Source organism: Ornithodoros turicata, chromosome 9 (assembly GCF_037126465.1).
Source record: "Ornithodoros turicata isolate Travis chromosome 9, ASM3712646v1, whole genome shotgun sequence".
Taxonomy (NCBI): Eukaryota; Metazoa; Arthropoda; class Arachnida; order Ixodida; family Argasidae; genus Ornithodoros; species Ornithodoros turicata.
This window is the reverse complement of record NC_088209.1, coordinates 20,197,226-20,212,285: the sequence shown is the minus strand read 5'-3', so window position 1 is coordinate 20,212,285 and position 15,060 is coordinate 20,197,226. Positions and strand designations below refer to the sequence as shown.

The 15,060-nt window shown below is 45.1% G+C and overlaps 2 protein-coding genes across 2 annotated transcripts in view; both read left to right on the top strand.

Moving 5' to 3' along the window:
- Positions 1-15,060, top strand: part of LOC135368307 (frequenin-2-like) — a 177,201-nt gene that overhangs the window by 19,138 nt on the left and 143,003 nt on the right. The gene's annotated exons all lie outside the window — the stretch shown is intronic.
- The window catches only part of LOC135368305 (protein GPR107-like), a 151,175-nt gene that overhangs the window by 57,812 nt on the left and 78,303 nt on the right, over positions 1-15,060 (top strand). The gene's annotated exons all lie outside the window — the stretch shown is intronic.

Here is a 15,060-nt window from a genome sequence, read left to right as displayed (position 1 = left end):
ATGCCACGAAAGCCGTGCTCAAACCTTTTTTCCCACTCTGGCGCAAGAATGATATCATTCGGGACGGTGATTGGTTCTTAAGGCGTAATTGTCAAATGTTCTGGTTTTAAAGTGCAATAGTGGGAACCAGTAGGAAAGAGCAGGTTACATGCTTCAGGATCAAGTAATCGCTCAAAGATACAATCTTCCGCGTTGGTCTTTTTACCAAAATACTACTCGCGTAAAGAGGATAAATACGGAATTTTTAGTATAAACTACCCAAATGATTTAAACGTCATCACCGACATTACGAGCTCGACATGTTTAAAACTGTAGTGGAACACGTCGGTTCATAATGAAATGTACGACGAAAATAAACGAAAGTCAGAAAAACGTGTTAGATCCCGAGCCCTACCTTAAAGGGGCACCAAAGTGCAAAAAATGTATTCCCTGGTAGAATGACAGGCGTCATTTGTTGCGTAATGATTTATGACTAAAGAACCCGCACGCCTCCCTCTCCCTCCTTCGGGAGGCCCACAATGCGGAGCGCGCTCTCATTGGGCTCCGCTCAACGATTTGACCAATCATCGCAGGAGATCATCTGAGGAGACCTATCCGAGGTATCCTATCCGTGTTATCCTTTTCTCCATCTCAATTTGTTCATAACGGGAGGTGTACAGCTCTTTGTGGGAATTCGCGTCAGCGCCTCATGCCACAAAAGCCGTGCTCAACCCTTTTTTCCCACTCTGGCACAAGAATGATATCATTCGGGACAGTGATTGGTTCTTAAGGCGTAATTGTCAAATGTTCTGGTTTCAAAGTGCAATACTATGAACCAGTAGGAAAGAGCAGGTTACATGCATCAGGATCAAGTAATCGCTCAAAGTTACAATCTTCCGCCTTGGTCTTTTTACCAAGATACTACTTGCGTAAAGAAAATAAATACGGAGCGCTCTTTCATTGGGCTCCGCTCAACGATTTGACCAATCATCGCGGGAGATCATCTGAGGAGACCTATCCGAGACCTCTCCACATTGTCGAGCTTCTTCAGAAGAAGAGAAGGGAAAGCATAACTTGTGGTTTCTTTCGCTTATAGGGTTCCGCGTTTTCGGCGTTTTTCGAAAGATGCCGAATTATACTCTTGCACATTGTGCTACATGCCGAAAATGCCGGTACCCGATTGTACTTTTCTTCCTCCGGGGCATCACATTTTCGTTTTTCCTTCACCTCGTTTCCAGGTGGAATGCAATGAATACCGCCCTGCGGAGCTGCTATACGTTCTGCTAGACGTTCTGCTAGACGTTCTCCTAGACGTTCTCCTAGACGTTCTGCTAGACGTTCTGCTAGGCGTTCTGCTAGACGTTCTGCTAGCCGTTCTGGGAAGCACCTTCCCCTGTAACACCTTGATCAGTGAGTCAGGAGGGTTAAAGCACACGTGGAACCCTCCAACATGGGAAAGGAAATTCTTTGCCGTTCACGTCCTCCTGCCAAGCTGCTCTCCCTCCGTAGGCCTTCTCCCTAGCGATTATAGCTGCCGATCTGTCGGCATCGATTTTTGGATCAAACGTTTTAAAATGCCGAAAATATCCAAATTTGACAACACCTACCTAATCTCCCCAGTAATAAATATCGAAAACGCGGAACCCTACGTCATGATTTTTTTTAAGTTCCGTGTTAGCGCCGCGAAGCAACTGTGGCTATGAGCGGTGTACAGATGTGGACGGATGGAGAGAGGACAGCTGGAAGGAGTGGGGGACAGGGAGGAGGGGCTACGTCATGAACGACGCAACGCATGTATCCCATTCTTTTTATGCTGGTATCAACGTAATGGCATCTTTCTTTGGGCAAGAATAAGTTTTTGCACATTAGTGCTCTTTTAAGTGCGGCTTCACAGCTTTTCGTGGTGAAGCTGCAATTGCAAGATAAGTAACAATCATGCCTACATTCGACACCCAAACCTATGAATGCTCTGCTTTTGTCCGCCACAGGTTGCTTTAAATATTCACGAAGCTAAGGCGATTTCCACTCTGAAGAGGTGCGTACGTACATTGTTGCAAAGCGATGCTTAGAGAACTGCGAGAGTACGATTCAAAATAAACACAGAACTTGTCGACTCTCCCCTGAGTGAAGAAGGGCAAAAAAAAAAAAAAAGAAAGAAAGACAACCTGCTGTGTGTGCTCGATTGCGCTTCGAGGCAGCAGAGCCGGCCTAGTTTGAACCTTGAAAGGGGGCGAAATCTCTGGGGAGCAGTTTGCTATCACTACTTCCTTTGGAACTCTCCCAGCCTTTTGTGGATGGCCTTTTTTTGAAGAACTGTCATCTTTGTCTTCACCAAAGGCTTTGCTTGATCGTTTCGTGTTTGATGGTTGGGTACGCGAAGAAAATGTGGAGCTTCGTCGGAAACGGGCGCAGGATATCGACGGCTAGAAAGTTTTCGGGACCCAGCTGAGCACACCACGAAAGATCGGTTGGGAGACAAGGGACCGATGTGTGTATGCACGCGTGTTGGTCTGGGTTGCGTTGGCATCCATGGGAATACAGTGCGAAAAACGCGGACGAGAGAGAAGCACAGGGAACGGCGCTGACTAGAAACGTGGACAGATTTAATGGCCAACCATGGCAAAGGAGGCACCACAAAAATTGGGCTATGTTCAATTGTAAACAGCGCAGCTTCATCGAGGGAGTGTCAGATCAGGCACATGAATAAGTTCGTAGATTGTAAGAACAATGTAGTTTATTCCATACCTCTGTCGCGCGGGAAAAAGTACGCCCCGGGGTAGACAGGACGGTGTCTCAACATTAGGCTGAGAGAACGTCGTGCCGCCACCCTAACAGGGACCGCCTCAGGACATTTAGCCGTCCACTGTAAGACTTGTGGCTGCATTTCAGGATTTCGGAACACAGATGTTGCAGGAAATGTGACAAAACAGCTTAGTAGGGAAGTGCCTGAGGCTTATCGGATCGATAAGCCAAAAGAAGTATTGTTCAGCCAACCTTCCGTCAGGTCGCGTGGATCAGTGGTTAGCGTACTGGCTATGCCACGTCGAGACTGGGAGGTGCCCGGGCTCGAATCCCGGTGCCGCCTGCGCGGTCAGGGGTTTTTCCTGGGTTTTCCTCAGACGCCTTTAGACATATGTCGGCACTCTTCCGTTAGAAGTCGGCCCAGGACGCACATCACCCTGGTCGCGACGTTGCCTACTTCTGCAAGGCCGACAACGGCGACACCCTGCACCAACATCCATCAGCTTGCACAAGAAAGAGATTTTTTTATTATTTTATTATTATTATTTTTTTGGATAGGATTACGGGCTGATATCATCACAGTGACTGTTTTGTTCGCGTTCACCGGAACCAGGTTTTTTTCCCCATTTATCTGCTTCTTTTATTTTAGAATGACTTGAAACCGTGTGCCTCGTCATGGTGTCATGGCCCATAGTCAGCGCCGTGTCCTGTGCTTTTCTCTTGTCCGCGTTTTTCGCGCTGCATTCCTATGGGCATAGTACAGTCAAACCTCGCTTTACGAACACCCTTCGTTTCTCAGAAAATCGTTCGTAAATCGAAGTATTCGTAAATCGAGGTCCGAGGTGTGCAGTGCACAAATACCTCACAAAACCACGGGAAATTGATTTAAATAAGTTTTATTTTCGAAAATACTGCGTAACTGTGCTTTGCACCATACTTTCTGCAGGGTCTATCATGTTTAGAAGAGATGACATAAGTCTGACACTTGACTCATCCACCCGGTCCTCAAAGTACCGTATCGCGCGCGGATGAGACTGTTTCCAACGGCAAATATCACGCTTGTCACCGGCTGTCAGGACTGAACGCCTTCTCTTGGAACGGCAAGATGTTTCCATCTCGGAGACCTGGTCCAAACTCACAACCGTTCGGCTGTAAACGCCCGAATTATTCTTTCAGGAAATGGTGAATCATGTTTGTGGAACGTAGTGGCGTTGGAACATTGTATGTTTGACCTCTGCAGCATGTACTGAGGAACTTTCATGGGAACTTTCTGAGGAACGTTCATAACGCCCGTTCGTATATCGTGGTCAGAATGGCTTGGCTACTTTGGGTCCGTTCCCTAATAATCCGTTCATAGTTCGGATATCGAGGGTTCGTAAAACGAGGTCAAAATACACGGAAAAAGTTTGGTTCCCTGTGGAGCCGTTCGTAAGTTGAGGGAATTCGTATATCGAGGGTTCATAAAACGAGGTCCGACTGTATATGCATTTCTTCTCGAGCGGATTATCTTCAATAATCTAACCCTCGGGTCAGTGCCGGATTTAGGGAAGGGCAGACGGAGCACTTGCCCCGGGGCCCCCACCACAAAGGGGCCCCCCACCAGTAAAGGTCTCGTCCAAGGGAAATCTGTTTTGCATGCTTGAAACGCATCTCTGAAACGGAAACTTAGTAAAAATCTGTCCTCCGTCCTTGCATATCGACCCCGAATAACACATTGGATAGACATAGAATACACGAGGGAGACTCCTCAGCACAGTGCCCCGGGTCCTCCACCACTGTAAATCCGGCACTGCCTCGGGTACTATCCTGACAACTTCGAGGGGGTAGACGATCGGTTTGCTTTCGATCGTTGTCCCGAACTGAGCTGAAACATAATTGACAGGCGTGAGACTTCATTAGACTCCAAAGGACTCGCTCGATACAACGCTCGAAATCGACTTATTTCCAGAATTATACGCATTTTCTCGTCGGTTCCGCTGGCAGCGGGCCCGCACTCGCGGTGAGAAGCAAGCGTGAGAATCTCAACACCAGCTCACTAACACTGTACGAGTCAACACTCTTAGATAATACCGTACTGTTCATCTTCTGTTCGGTTGGGTATCCTCGTCGCCAGTAGAATACTGCGTTCAAAATCGTCTTTCGGTTGAACGATTTCTCTCTTCCGAGTTTTCACTCGAGGAAATTCGAAGGGTGTTCACTCGTGTTTGCTTCTGCTCTTTTCGGAGCTTACACGAGGGCGATGAGAAACGATTAACGTTCGTTTTGCCTTAGGTAGCGTACGTCGTTCATAAAAAACTTGAAGAAAAAGAAATAAAAAAATTAAAAGTCGACTGGGCGAAAAAAGTCGATATCATCTCTGCATAAAAAAACAACTTTATTGTGAAATGATGAATGGGGAGTTTCATCGCCAGCGGCGATACTCTGCCCCATTGCTGGTGGTGATGCGGAGAATGAAATAATGAGCTAAGCGTGTAAACTGGCGTATATCGACCTTAAAAGAGAAATCAACACAATGGGAACAAGTCGCTATAGGGTGCCGTAGCGTAGCCGGGAAAATATTTTTGGAGGGATTCTATGGGGACTTTACGTGGGCAGGACAAGTTCACCCCGTTTTCCCCTTTCACTTATGCACTACCAAAGGTAGGAGTTCAGGAAGGGCGGGGGGTTGAACTTCCCACCCTCCCTCTTCTCTCGCTACGTTACTGCTAGGATGAGGTAGGTCAGACGGCGGCTGTTGACCTAAACCAGTGTAGGAGCTTAGCCAGCAGCTTCTCATAAGCCCAGTCGAGTAAAATACACTATGCAAGGAGGTCAGCTGCCTGCGCAGCTCCCCAGGTTCCCACTCTCGAGGGCGGATTCAAAGTCTTCCTTAGGAGGTAGTTCTGGCATCGACAGCTACCCTCTAAATCTTTTCACACCTTTAAAGGTGTAATAGCGTGCAATGCGCACGCCTTTTTAGGTGTAATTTTGGTAACATCATAATGGAGCACGGTTTCGCACAAATTTTCTTTACTCGAGTATTGTCTGTCCTCCAAAAATTGTCTTGCAACATATCAACATTGTTCAACAGTATTGTAGACACTTGCGCGTGCTCGATTATCGATAGCTGTGCATATATGCATTAGCTCGTACCTACGACATCCAAGACATAATGAAAGCAAGATTTGCACTGACACTTGATCTTTAGTAATGCTTTCCGAATTTTGTTCAATATCATCCTGGAGATGCAATGTTACGCAACCAGATTGAATGTGCATAGCGCACACCTTTAAAGGTGTGAAAGAGTTTACAGTGTACATACTGCATATACTACTTAAGACCAATTGAAGCACTATGTGACGACGGAAAGTGAGGGGGGGAGGGGGGGGTCAGAACATCCGCAACTCTGCCTCCTATACATTTGTAGCTCGAACAATGAACATATCGGAAGCTATCGCAACCCCTCATGAAGCGCTCAGTGTTCTCCTGATGTTGTCACTATGATAATGAATTAGGGATCGATATTTTTCATCCACGCATCCAATCCGTTCACAGGTCATATAACTTCAAAAACGCATCCCGCCCTTATCGTCGATATCGATTTTAAGCACAAGTGTCTGAAGCATTCGCGGTCAATTCGTAATCTATTGCACGGCCAGTAGCTGCGTGACTTCATTCATCCCACTCTTCTGGGGCAATTAGGGCTAACATTAACCGCAGCACCCCAGCAATTCTTGAAGTGAGTTTCGTGATTCTGCAAATTCAGGTCGTTCACTGATTGCAAATTCCATTGTGGAAAGCGCTTCTATAGCTAATGATGATGGCTCCATTTCTCAGAAGACGAACGCTGCGATGACTCATACCTGTCGTAATGACACTGTTTGTGAACAGTGTGATTTTTGCGGATGCTCTGCCATATAGAATTGGTTCCATGAACATATTTCAGCAGCGAGCGTTTCGATTGGCTCGCACAGGTTTCTTGTAATGTCTTAGAATGTAATTTTGAAACATCTGCCACCAATTCGTATAGTTGAACAGGTTTGCGGGATACTCGCATTCTACAGTCGCTTGACAAACACAACAACAACAACAACAACAGATACATGTGATGTGGATGATTGAGGAAATTTGCCACTTCATCTGTACCTCACTACCCCAGGCCACGCTGGTTGGTATCGCATATGAAATGAGTGAATAAAAACATTTAAGCCCCTGGTGTGATAGGATGTCCTCATGACCAGAAAATGTCAGTGCACAAAGGCGCAGAAATGACAATGCGTCCAGTGAGAAGGAGGCTAGTGTCCCTTAGAAATTCTATGGGAGAAAAGGGCTATGAGGAAAAAGGCGGCCCAGAAAAACGTTCGTGTGACACCGGCCTTACATAGAGAAATAAAACGTTAAAGTGCCACTACGGACTAAATCTCGTGTCTTCAGAATCCTACCGAAGTTATGTTACTGAAATCTTCTTGTCTCACTTTACATTCTTGCAAAATATTTTGGCTCTACGTGACGCGAAAGCTAGAGAAAATTAATTTTTATTTTTAAGAACTCTAACATCATGTTAGGCTCCGACGGAGGAACGGGGGTCGTCCGTTGCGTCGTTCGTGATTCGTCGTGATGAGCGAGAGAGCAGTCTGCAATTTAACGCTTTTCCTCTCCATATCCTCCTCGACAATGCGGTGCGCTCCCTCATTGGTCTCCGCAAACGATTCGTTCAATCATCGCTGGAGATCGTTTGATGAGCCCAATCGGATGCCTCTCGCATTGGCTCGCTTTCTTGAGAAGGAGAGGGTAGGGGGATGGCGTACAAATATTTGCACTTTTGTGCCCCTGTAAGCGTCTCTGGCTGTGAATAGTTGCGAAGCGCAAAGCCAGAAGCCTAGCCTCAGCCACAGCCTGCTCTGCATTAGCCATTAGTGTGCGACACCACTGTGGGTCCGCCTCCAGGAACGTGTGCTTCTAAAAGCGTCTTGCAGTCCGCGAACACATATTAAAGTATTCTGCTGGGGGCTTTCAAGAAATGCATTGAAGTACATACACTTCATCCGCGTTGCGGTTGTGCAAAAGGTGATACGCAGCCGGCGAAGGTATCAGAGGGAAGTTTATGAGATGGCAAGGTCTGTATTTAACGCTAATTTATTACCAAATTGTATAGGCATTCTCGTGAAATTTCATTTTAAAAGAAACTCACGAAGAATCGCTCTACGTAGCTCTACCGATACTATAGGATCGAAAAAATCGAATACTTCCATTCCATGCACCTTTCAGCAGAGGCAGAGAAGTTCCTTAACCTATTGCACTCCCTCCCAAGGGGGGGGGGTACATGTTTATTAAGAAAAAGAGAAAGGAAAGCTTAGCTAGGCAAAGAGCCGGCTTGCTATTCAAAAAAAAAAAAAAAAGCAAAAGAAGGAAAGAAAGGAAAAGAAAGAAAGAAGAAAAGAGACACTAGAACAACTCCACATGCAGTTCACGAGCCCTCCCATGGTAACGTATCAGAGTAGCATGTTCGTAGACGCTCCACGAAATCAATGTTGATCGAATTTTGAGTTTCGCGGCATCCACGTATCTGCACTCAACAGGCCGAAGTCCGAGTCTCGTATTCTGAAGTGCGCTGAATAGGTTATTCTGCGATATAGATTCGTCTGTCTCCTCTGTTAGTCTGGTTCTTACGTAAGCAACGGAAATCTACGCACGTCTGGCGTTAAAACGTCTTCCGAAAGCACACTTTCGAAACACCACCACTCCTTGAGACGTTTGGCACTTTCGTCATGTAGCGCAAAGAATTTCGTTGTCTGCGAAGATCAGTGTGCCAGAATGCAGATAACCCTGCGTTTTGCAAGCGGTCGTAGGATGTATGAAGAAATCAAAGTTGTTGGAGATACCGTGACTTTGGTTGTAACGTTCTCGGAAAAGTAATGCGACTGCCTCCAGTTTAGTTTTCGTCTGACGAGCGAACAGTACACAGTTTCCAGTAATCTGTGCAATTTTTGACGCTGTTGTGCTGGATTGGCTGTCACTGAAGTGTAAAGACAGTCTGTGAAGCAGAACAACTTGGTGTGTTGATCTTGTACCATACAGCTGGGGTCAACATGTGAGGCTATTGTGCAACTGTGTTGTTCGCCTTCTCTGACGAACAGCTGAAACAAGTAGGGAATGTTTTGTCCGCAAGTGCCTCGAAGCATAAAATAACTTGATAATAAGACTATGGGTCTGGACTGGTTTCGCTGTTTGAACGGACGGCGTCGCATTCCACGACTGTAACTGCTGTGCGGTGTCTTTTCACCTCGCTTAGTTCTACAATAGCGATATGGACTGCAGACGACACTAGATCAACAGAGCACGTCGCCATCCTTTCTGGTCGCGATTATGCATGTGAACAATCGAAAAACGAAACTGAAAAGCTCGCGAAAAAAAAAAAAAAAAACGCATCACTTTTTAGTTTAATGAATATGTCTGCAAATTTAATTTAATTTAACGTCACCAAATCATAACCCTTCAAGCAGCCCAAAAATGAACTGTTGTTGTTGTTTTTAAGTGTTGAGAAAGGTCAGCCAATATTTGGCTTGCTACTCTTCAAAAAAGAAAAAGTTCACTGGGACAGAAAAAAAGAGAAAAAAAACACACACACTGCTTGTACCCCCTGTGTCCTGGAATTGGATTGGATTGGAAAAGAAAAGAGAAAAGTGATTATGATTGGCGAATTTCATCGCCAGGGCCGGTACCCTACCACATTGCTGGTAGCAATGTGGTGAAATGGAACAACGAGTGGGCTCACATTGGAAAGCATTGACCGCGTGAGGACCGAAGTGAGGGAAACTGTTAGTTAGGTAGCGATCGCAAGCTTCACCTGATTCAGCGTATGAAAACCGTTTACCCGAAAGGGTGTGTCTTGACTAGAGATGGGACGAATCCAGAATTTTGCGAATGCGAATCCAAATCCGAATCCAAGGAAGGTTCCGCGAATCCACGAATCTTACGCATCTCGAATCTTTCGAATCCTTTCTCCCAAAATAGTTTAAAAAGCTAAGGAAAAAAAAAAAGAACTTTTACTGAGAAGTGTTTTGAAGCAGAATGATATATTTGTTTAATGAAAAAAACAACAACAACAACAACAACAATAGTTCAGTTTCGGAAGAAAATTACCTTTTTGGCTTTTGGGCGGACTCCGGAGGCGCCAATTTTTTTTTAAAAAGAAAGTAACAATCGTGGTTGGTGGATTCGAAAGATTCGATTCGCCGTTTTGGGCACTGGGATTCGGATTCCCGAATCTTGAATCCTTGCCTAGGATTCGCGGATTCTGTTGGCACATCCCTCGTCTCGACCGTGTCTGAGCGATAACATGCTCAAAGGATTGAAGTTTGCAAAAACTGCAAAAAACGGGACACGAAACATCGTCTATGGTGTAAACTGGACGACGTGTGCAAGGCAGATGTTGCTGTGCTACCAAAACGTATCTTGTCGCTCCTCATAATGATTGCTGCCTGGTGCTTCAAGCATAACACACAATAGGCAGAGCTTACTACTCGAAGGGGCAGGAAAATACGATTATTTCTCCTCGTGGGATTAGTGCCCCCTTTAAAATCATCTTGATATGTTGGCTCCAGAAAAGTTGTATTTACTTGTCCTTTAAATTGGTATATCTAATTTCGTGGTATATTTTGCCGGCAAGTGGCATATTTTTCTACATGTATTGCACTATTTTAACAAGTTTTCTGCAAAAAGAGAAAGCAAAGAAAAGGTAAAGGGCATTTTTGTTACTCTGAGCAATCCAATTTCGCTCATTCTTGTAGGCGCTCTAACCCCGTAACTGATAAGTCAAACAGAACGCTAAATTACTTGGACAATTACATTAATTAAACGGTTGACGTGCTCGTATGCGCTAGCGCGAAAGTATTGGGAGACTGAAGAAGAATCGGAACGGAGCAAGCATCGACGTTTTCCGTCGACTCAACGCTTACTGAACCCTGGGGCCTCTCAGATTCCGCCTCCATATAATGTGAATCAACACATAAGGGAGATTGATCTGTGGGCCTGCATTGACCTCCTTATGCCTTACGTCAGTGCTGCGAGTTCAAGGGCGCTGGAGTGTGGGGTCTATTAGGTGGCCACACGATAACCCGCGTAATGTGACTCTGCCGCGCAGGCAGCTATCGCGTCTGTCACCACAGGCGATGAGAAATCGCTATGCATCGGGGCGCAAGGGGGCGTTATACGAAGCCTCCAAAATTTGCCTCTTGCTCTGTAGGCCCTTGCTGGCTTTCGTGAAGAAGATTATTGGTGGTATCAGGTGCTAAGAAAGAGAGGACGTCGCAGCTACAGTATCCTATAGCACGCCTCTCCCATTTTACCCATGGCGTATTATTTTCTTTTTATCTAGTACTTATTTCCATTTTTAGCTCTAAGGATAGCAGCCAAAGCTTTCCTGCGTTCGAAAATGAAGTCTGTCGGTGACAACAAGAAAAGCAAAAAAAAAAAAAAAAAAAAAAAAGAAAACGCCGCCGGTGTTTCTTGAGCGTAACAGGTTCGGCTTTGCCGCATAAGGTCTCACTTGTAGGTGAAGCACGCTTTACAGTAGCAGCTGAAAACGGTTCAACAACAACAGCAACAGATAAATTAATGATGATGAATGGGAAAACGGTTCGTAGGGCCACGAAGTCTCAATCAGATCTCGTAGAGCAGAGATGTATGTTCCGGGTGTGACGATCAACGCTATGAATGAGTATAACGTTAGTCATTTTATTTGTGAAACCGTTTACAACTCTGTATCGATGTTCCTCTCACACATAAATTGCACGTAATTTCCCCTCGCATACGCACGACGATCTCTTACGACATTCATTCGAATCTCACCCACATAATAACCAACATTCATTGTGGGTAAGTTACCGAAAATTATGCGGTGAAACACCTAATGTCATCATCGTAATGTGTCTGTTGATGTTTCTTTAAAAAAAAATACTCCTGCTGAATACGATAAATAACTGATTGCGTTTTATTTGCTCTTCACGCTGCACTGAGACTTGGAGCTTGATGGGGACGGAAGGTATGGCACGACACGGAGGCTCAGGACCAGCAAATGACCAATTTCATTTGGGTTGAGATCCCCTAGGTACAGTCACACGAATAAAGTGCCTGAGCGCTCAGCGTGGAGGACTACTGGGGGAGTGGGATATGTGTAATGATGATAAAAAATAGGGAAGGGACTAATGGTTTACTGACGCATCTGTTGGTAATCTCAATTGCCACGGCTTCTCGGAAGATACGTTTTTTCTCGCGTCGTTCTTGCGAGAAGCCGTTGACATTGAGATGACCAACGGAAGCGTAAGCAACCTGTTCTAACAGGGTGCTATGGGACTTTATCCGTGTGGCTGTACCTGGGGATTTCTGACCCACTTGGTCGTTTGCTGGTTCCGAGCATCCACTTCGTGTCGTTCGTTTCACAACCTTGACTTTATTATTATTATTATTATTATTTGTATAATGTATTGTTTATAATAAGGATGTTGTTTGTAATGTGATGGTTTGTTTATAATGTAATGTTGTCTAAACATAATCGTGTGTCACGCCTGTGACTTTTTATTGTTATTAGGATTCATTTGAATAATATTCGCTGCGTTATTAACATGACTTTGTGAAATTCATTTATTATTCTTTGATATCATTGTTGGGAGAAGCCTTCAACCGGGATCTTTTCCCTCTGGCTCCTCCTCATGTTTATTATATTGACACCATAACAACCTGAATAAATTTGAATTTGAAAAAAAATAAAATAAAAAAGAACTCCCCCCCCCCCTCCACCCACCCCCCCCACACACAATCTTCAGCTTCCTGCACACTATAAACGTTCACCAGATGGACGCCATTTTTTCTTCAGTTTTATCCGCATTATTTGCTCTCCTTGCACGTAAAGTGATTCTTCGGGATATCAAAAAGAACCACTTTCACAGATCAAAAATTGAGACACTACCTCCGGTACAGACGGAGATCAAGCGAAAAATGTTTCTATCGGCGCAAAGACGAAACCGATCAGAGCTGTTACAGGTACCTGCACGTCGTACCTCTATAGTTCTGTTTTACGAAGCGATTGCATGAGAGAACACCGGGTGCAACTGGGTAGTAGTACGTTGCGCGCTTTTATAACTTCGACCGAGCAATTCATACAAAATGGTGCTTAAAACAAAAGAACGCGTATATAGAAAGTAGAGGGTTGGTTGATCTGAAAAACGGTCGAATTGCTGTCTCGAAAATTCAGCGGAGCTTTGTGTAAAAGAAACAAATATTTAAGACTACTGCGAATATTGCCGGCGCTTACGAGCTTGAAACAATCCGGTATGTAAATTAGCGAACGCACGCGTGTATGCAATTTTTACAGCCTCGTCTTCGCACCGAAATTGCGCTGTACGTGCACCGATGGATTTTGTAACGAGCACTTTTCCGAACCAGAGTCGCTTGCCTTTTAATCTCTCTCTCTCTTCCTTGTTTCTTTTTTTTTTTTTTTTTTTTTTGCCGCGACCTTTACACAAGGTCTTTCCAAAGCGCTCACCAGGTACTCATTAAAAGTGCAGTGTTTACTAATTTGCTTATAAACGTTTTCATGCGACACTGATTAATATTCCTGATATTTATTTCAGCTGTTTTTATTTTTCACTTCGGCGCGATAAAGTATTAATAACGCGGGTTGTAGTCGGCGGCCCTTTCTCCTCTCGCGGCAATCTCGGGAATTCTGGAGAGGGTGTAACGCCGGCGGAAATACGTCAAGTCTAGTTTTCTGACGGGGTCTGACACTGTTTTTTTTTAAAAATTATTATTGTTATTATTTGTCGCCATCGCAGAATGTCGAAACTGTGTCAACTACAGTCAACACAAGTGACAAAAAGGATAAAACGCTGAAACTACTCTTTGTTATCGTACACGCTTTCAAGCAGTGCACTGCGTTTCATCACGTACAAACGCAACGAGAAGGTGACATCTAGTATACATAAGATATACCAGCTCCAGTGGCATAGTGGTTAGGAGGATCGCTATCCACGCCGACACGCCGGCTGTGTTGTCTGAGGTTTTCCCTGGGTTTTCCAAAGACTTCCCAGACGAATGTCGGCACAGTTCCCACTGAAGTCGGCCCAGGACGCAGACTAACCCCCCTGTCCCCCACTCCTTCCAGCTGTCCTCTCTCCATCTGTCCACATCTGCACGCGGCTCATAGCCACAGTTGCATCGCGGCGCTAACGCAGAATTAAAATATATATATATATATACGTAACGTACGGTGTGGACACATGAATCGTAAGCAAGTATAAGTGTAAGTATAAATAAATAAGAGAAGAGGGAAGAAATAAAATAAAGGAAGAACGCAGAACGAGAAAGCACGCAGACTCTGGAACCCAAACTCCAAACCACCCTGGTGCCTGGGAACGTCAAAAAAGGAATTAGATTAATAAATAAGGCGCAGGAAATGGCATGCCATTTCTGGAGCATGGCAGATTGGTCTGCCTGCCAGAGGGAGAGTCGGCAAGTATGTCCCTCTGGAATGTTCCTTCTCATTTTCAGTTCCAGAATGATCTCTCTGCTATACGTTTAGTTACGAGCAGTAACTACAACCGCATAAAAACTAGGCGCCATATACGTCAAGACATAATTGTGGGCATTGTAGAAAATTTGCGCTTGCTTAGTCATTATAATGCATGCTTGCAAACTCTAATGCTCCCCTAATCTTTCCTATCTGCTTTCCAGCAGAAGGATCAGCGCGGGGCGGGTCATAACTTTCTCTGCATAAGCCGGATACTGAACGTGACCCGCGATAGGCGCCATCTCATTACTGTGCAAACGCGCTTTACACGAGACATTCGGAGGCTAAGCGGATGATTTTTCATAGTGCACTGCCAGCACTAAATCTGGATGGAGACTTGGCATTCGAGGAAATGAAGTCGGAGACGCGCAGAAGCTCTAGGCAGTGAAAGTTGGTGCTCGAAACGGAAATGTGCAAAAAATATTTAGTCTGAGATATGGACATATAGAGTTCGTTGACTCGGGGATGCGTCTACTGGAAGTGTGATGATGATGATGGCGATCATGATCATATCGCAATGATATAAATGATGATGATGGCGATGATGATCATATTGCAATGATGATATAAATGATGATCATGACGATAATGGCAAGAAATGTAAATGCAGCCTAATAGACGATTTTAAAAAGATGCACGCGCCACCAAACGAGCGGCGCAAAGCAGCATGGGAACTTTGAGGGACACTGCTCTGTCTACTCTGTCGTCTGCTTGGGTAATGGTTTACCCCGGCTTACAATGTTGTTGCGCACACCGGGAATGTTCTTGTTCTATCTCGGCCTCTGCCGTCTCGT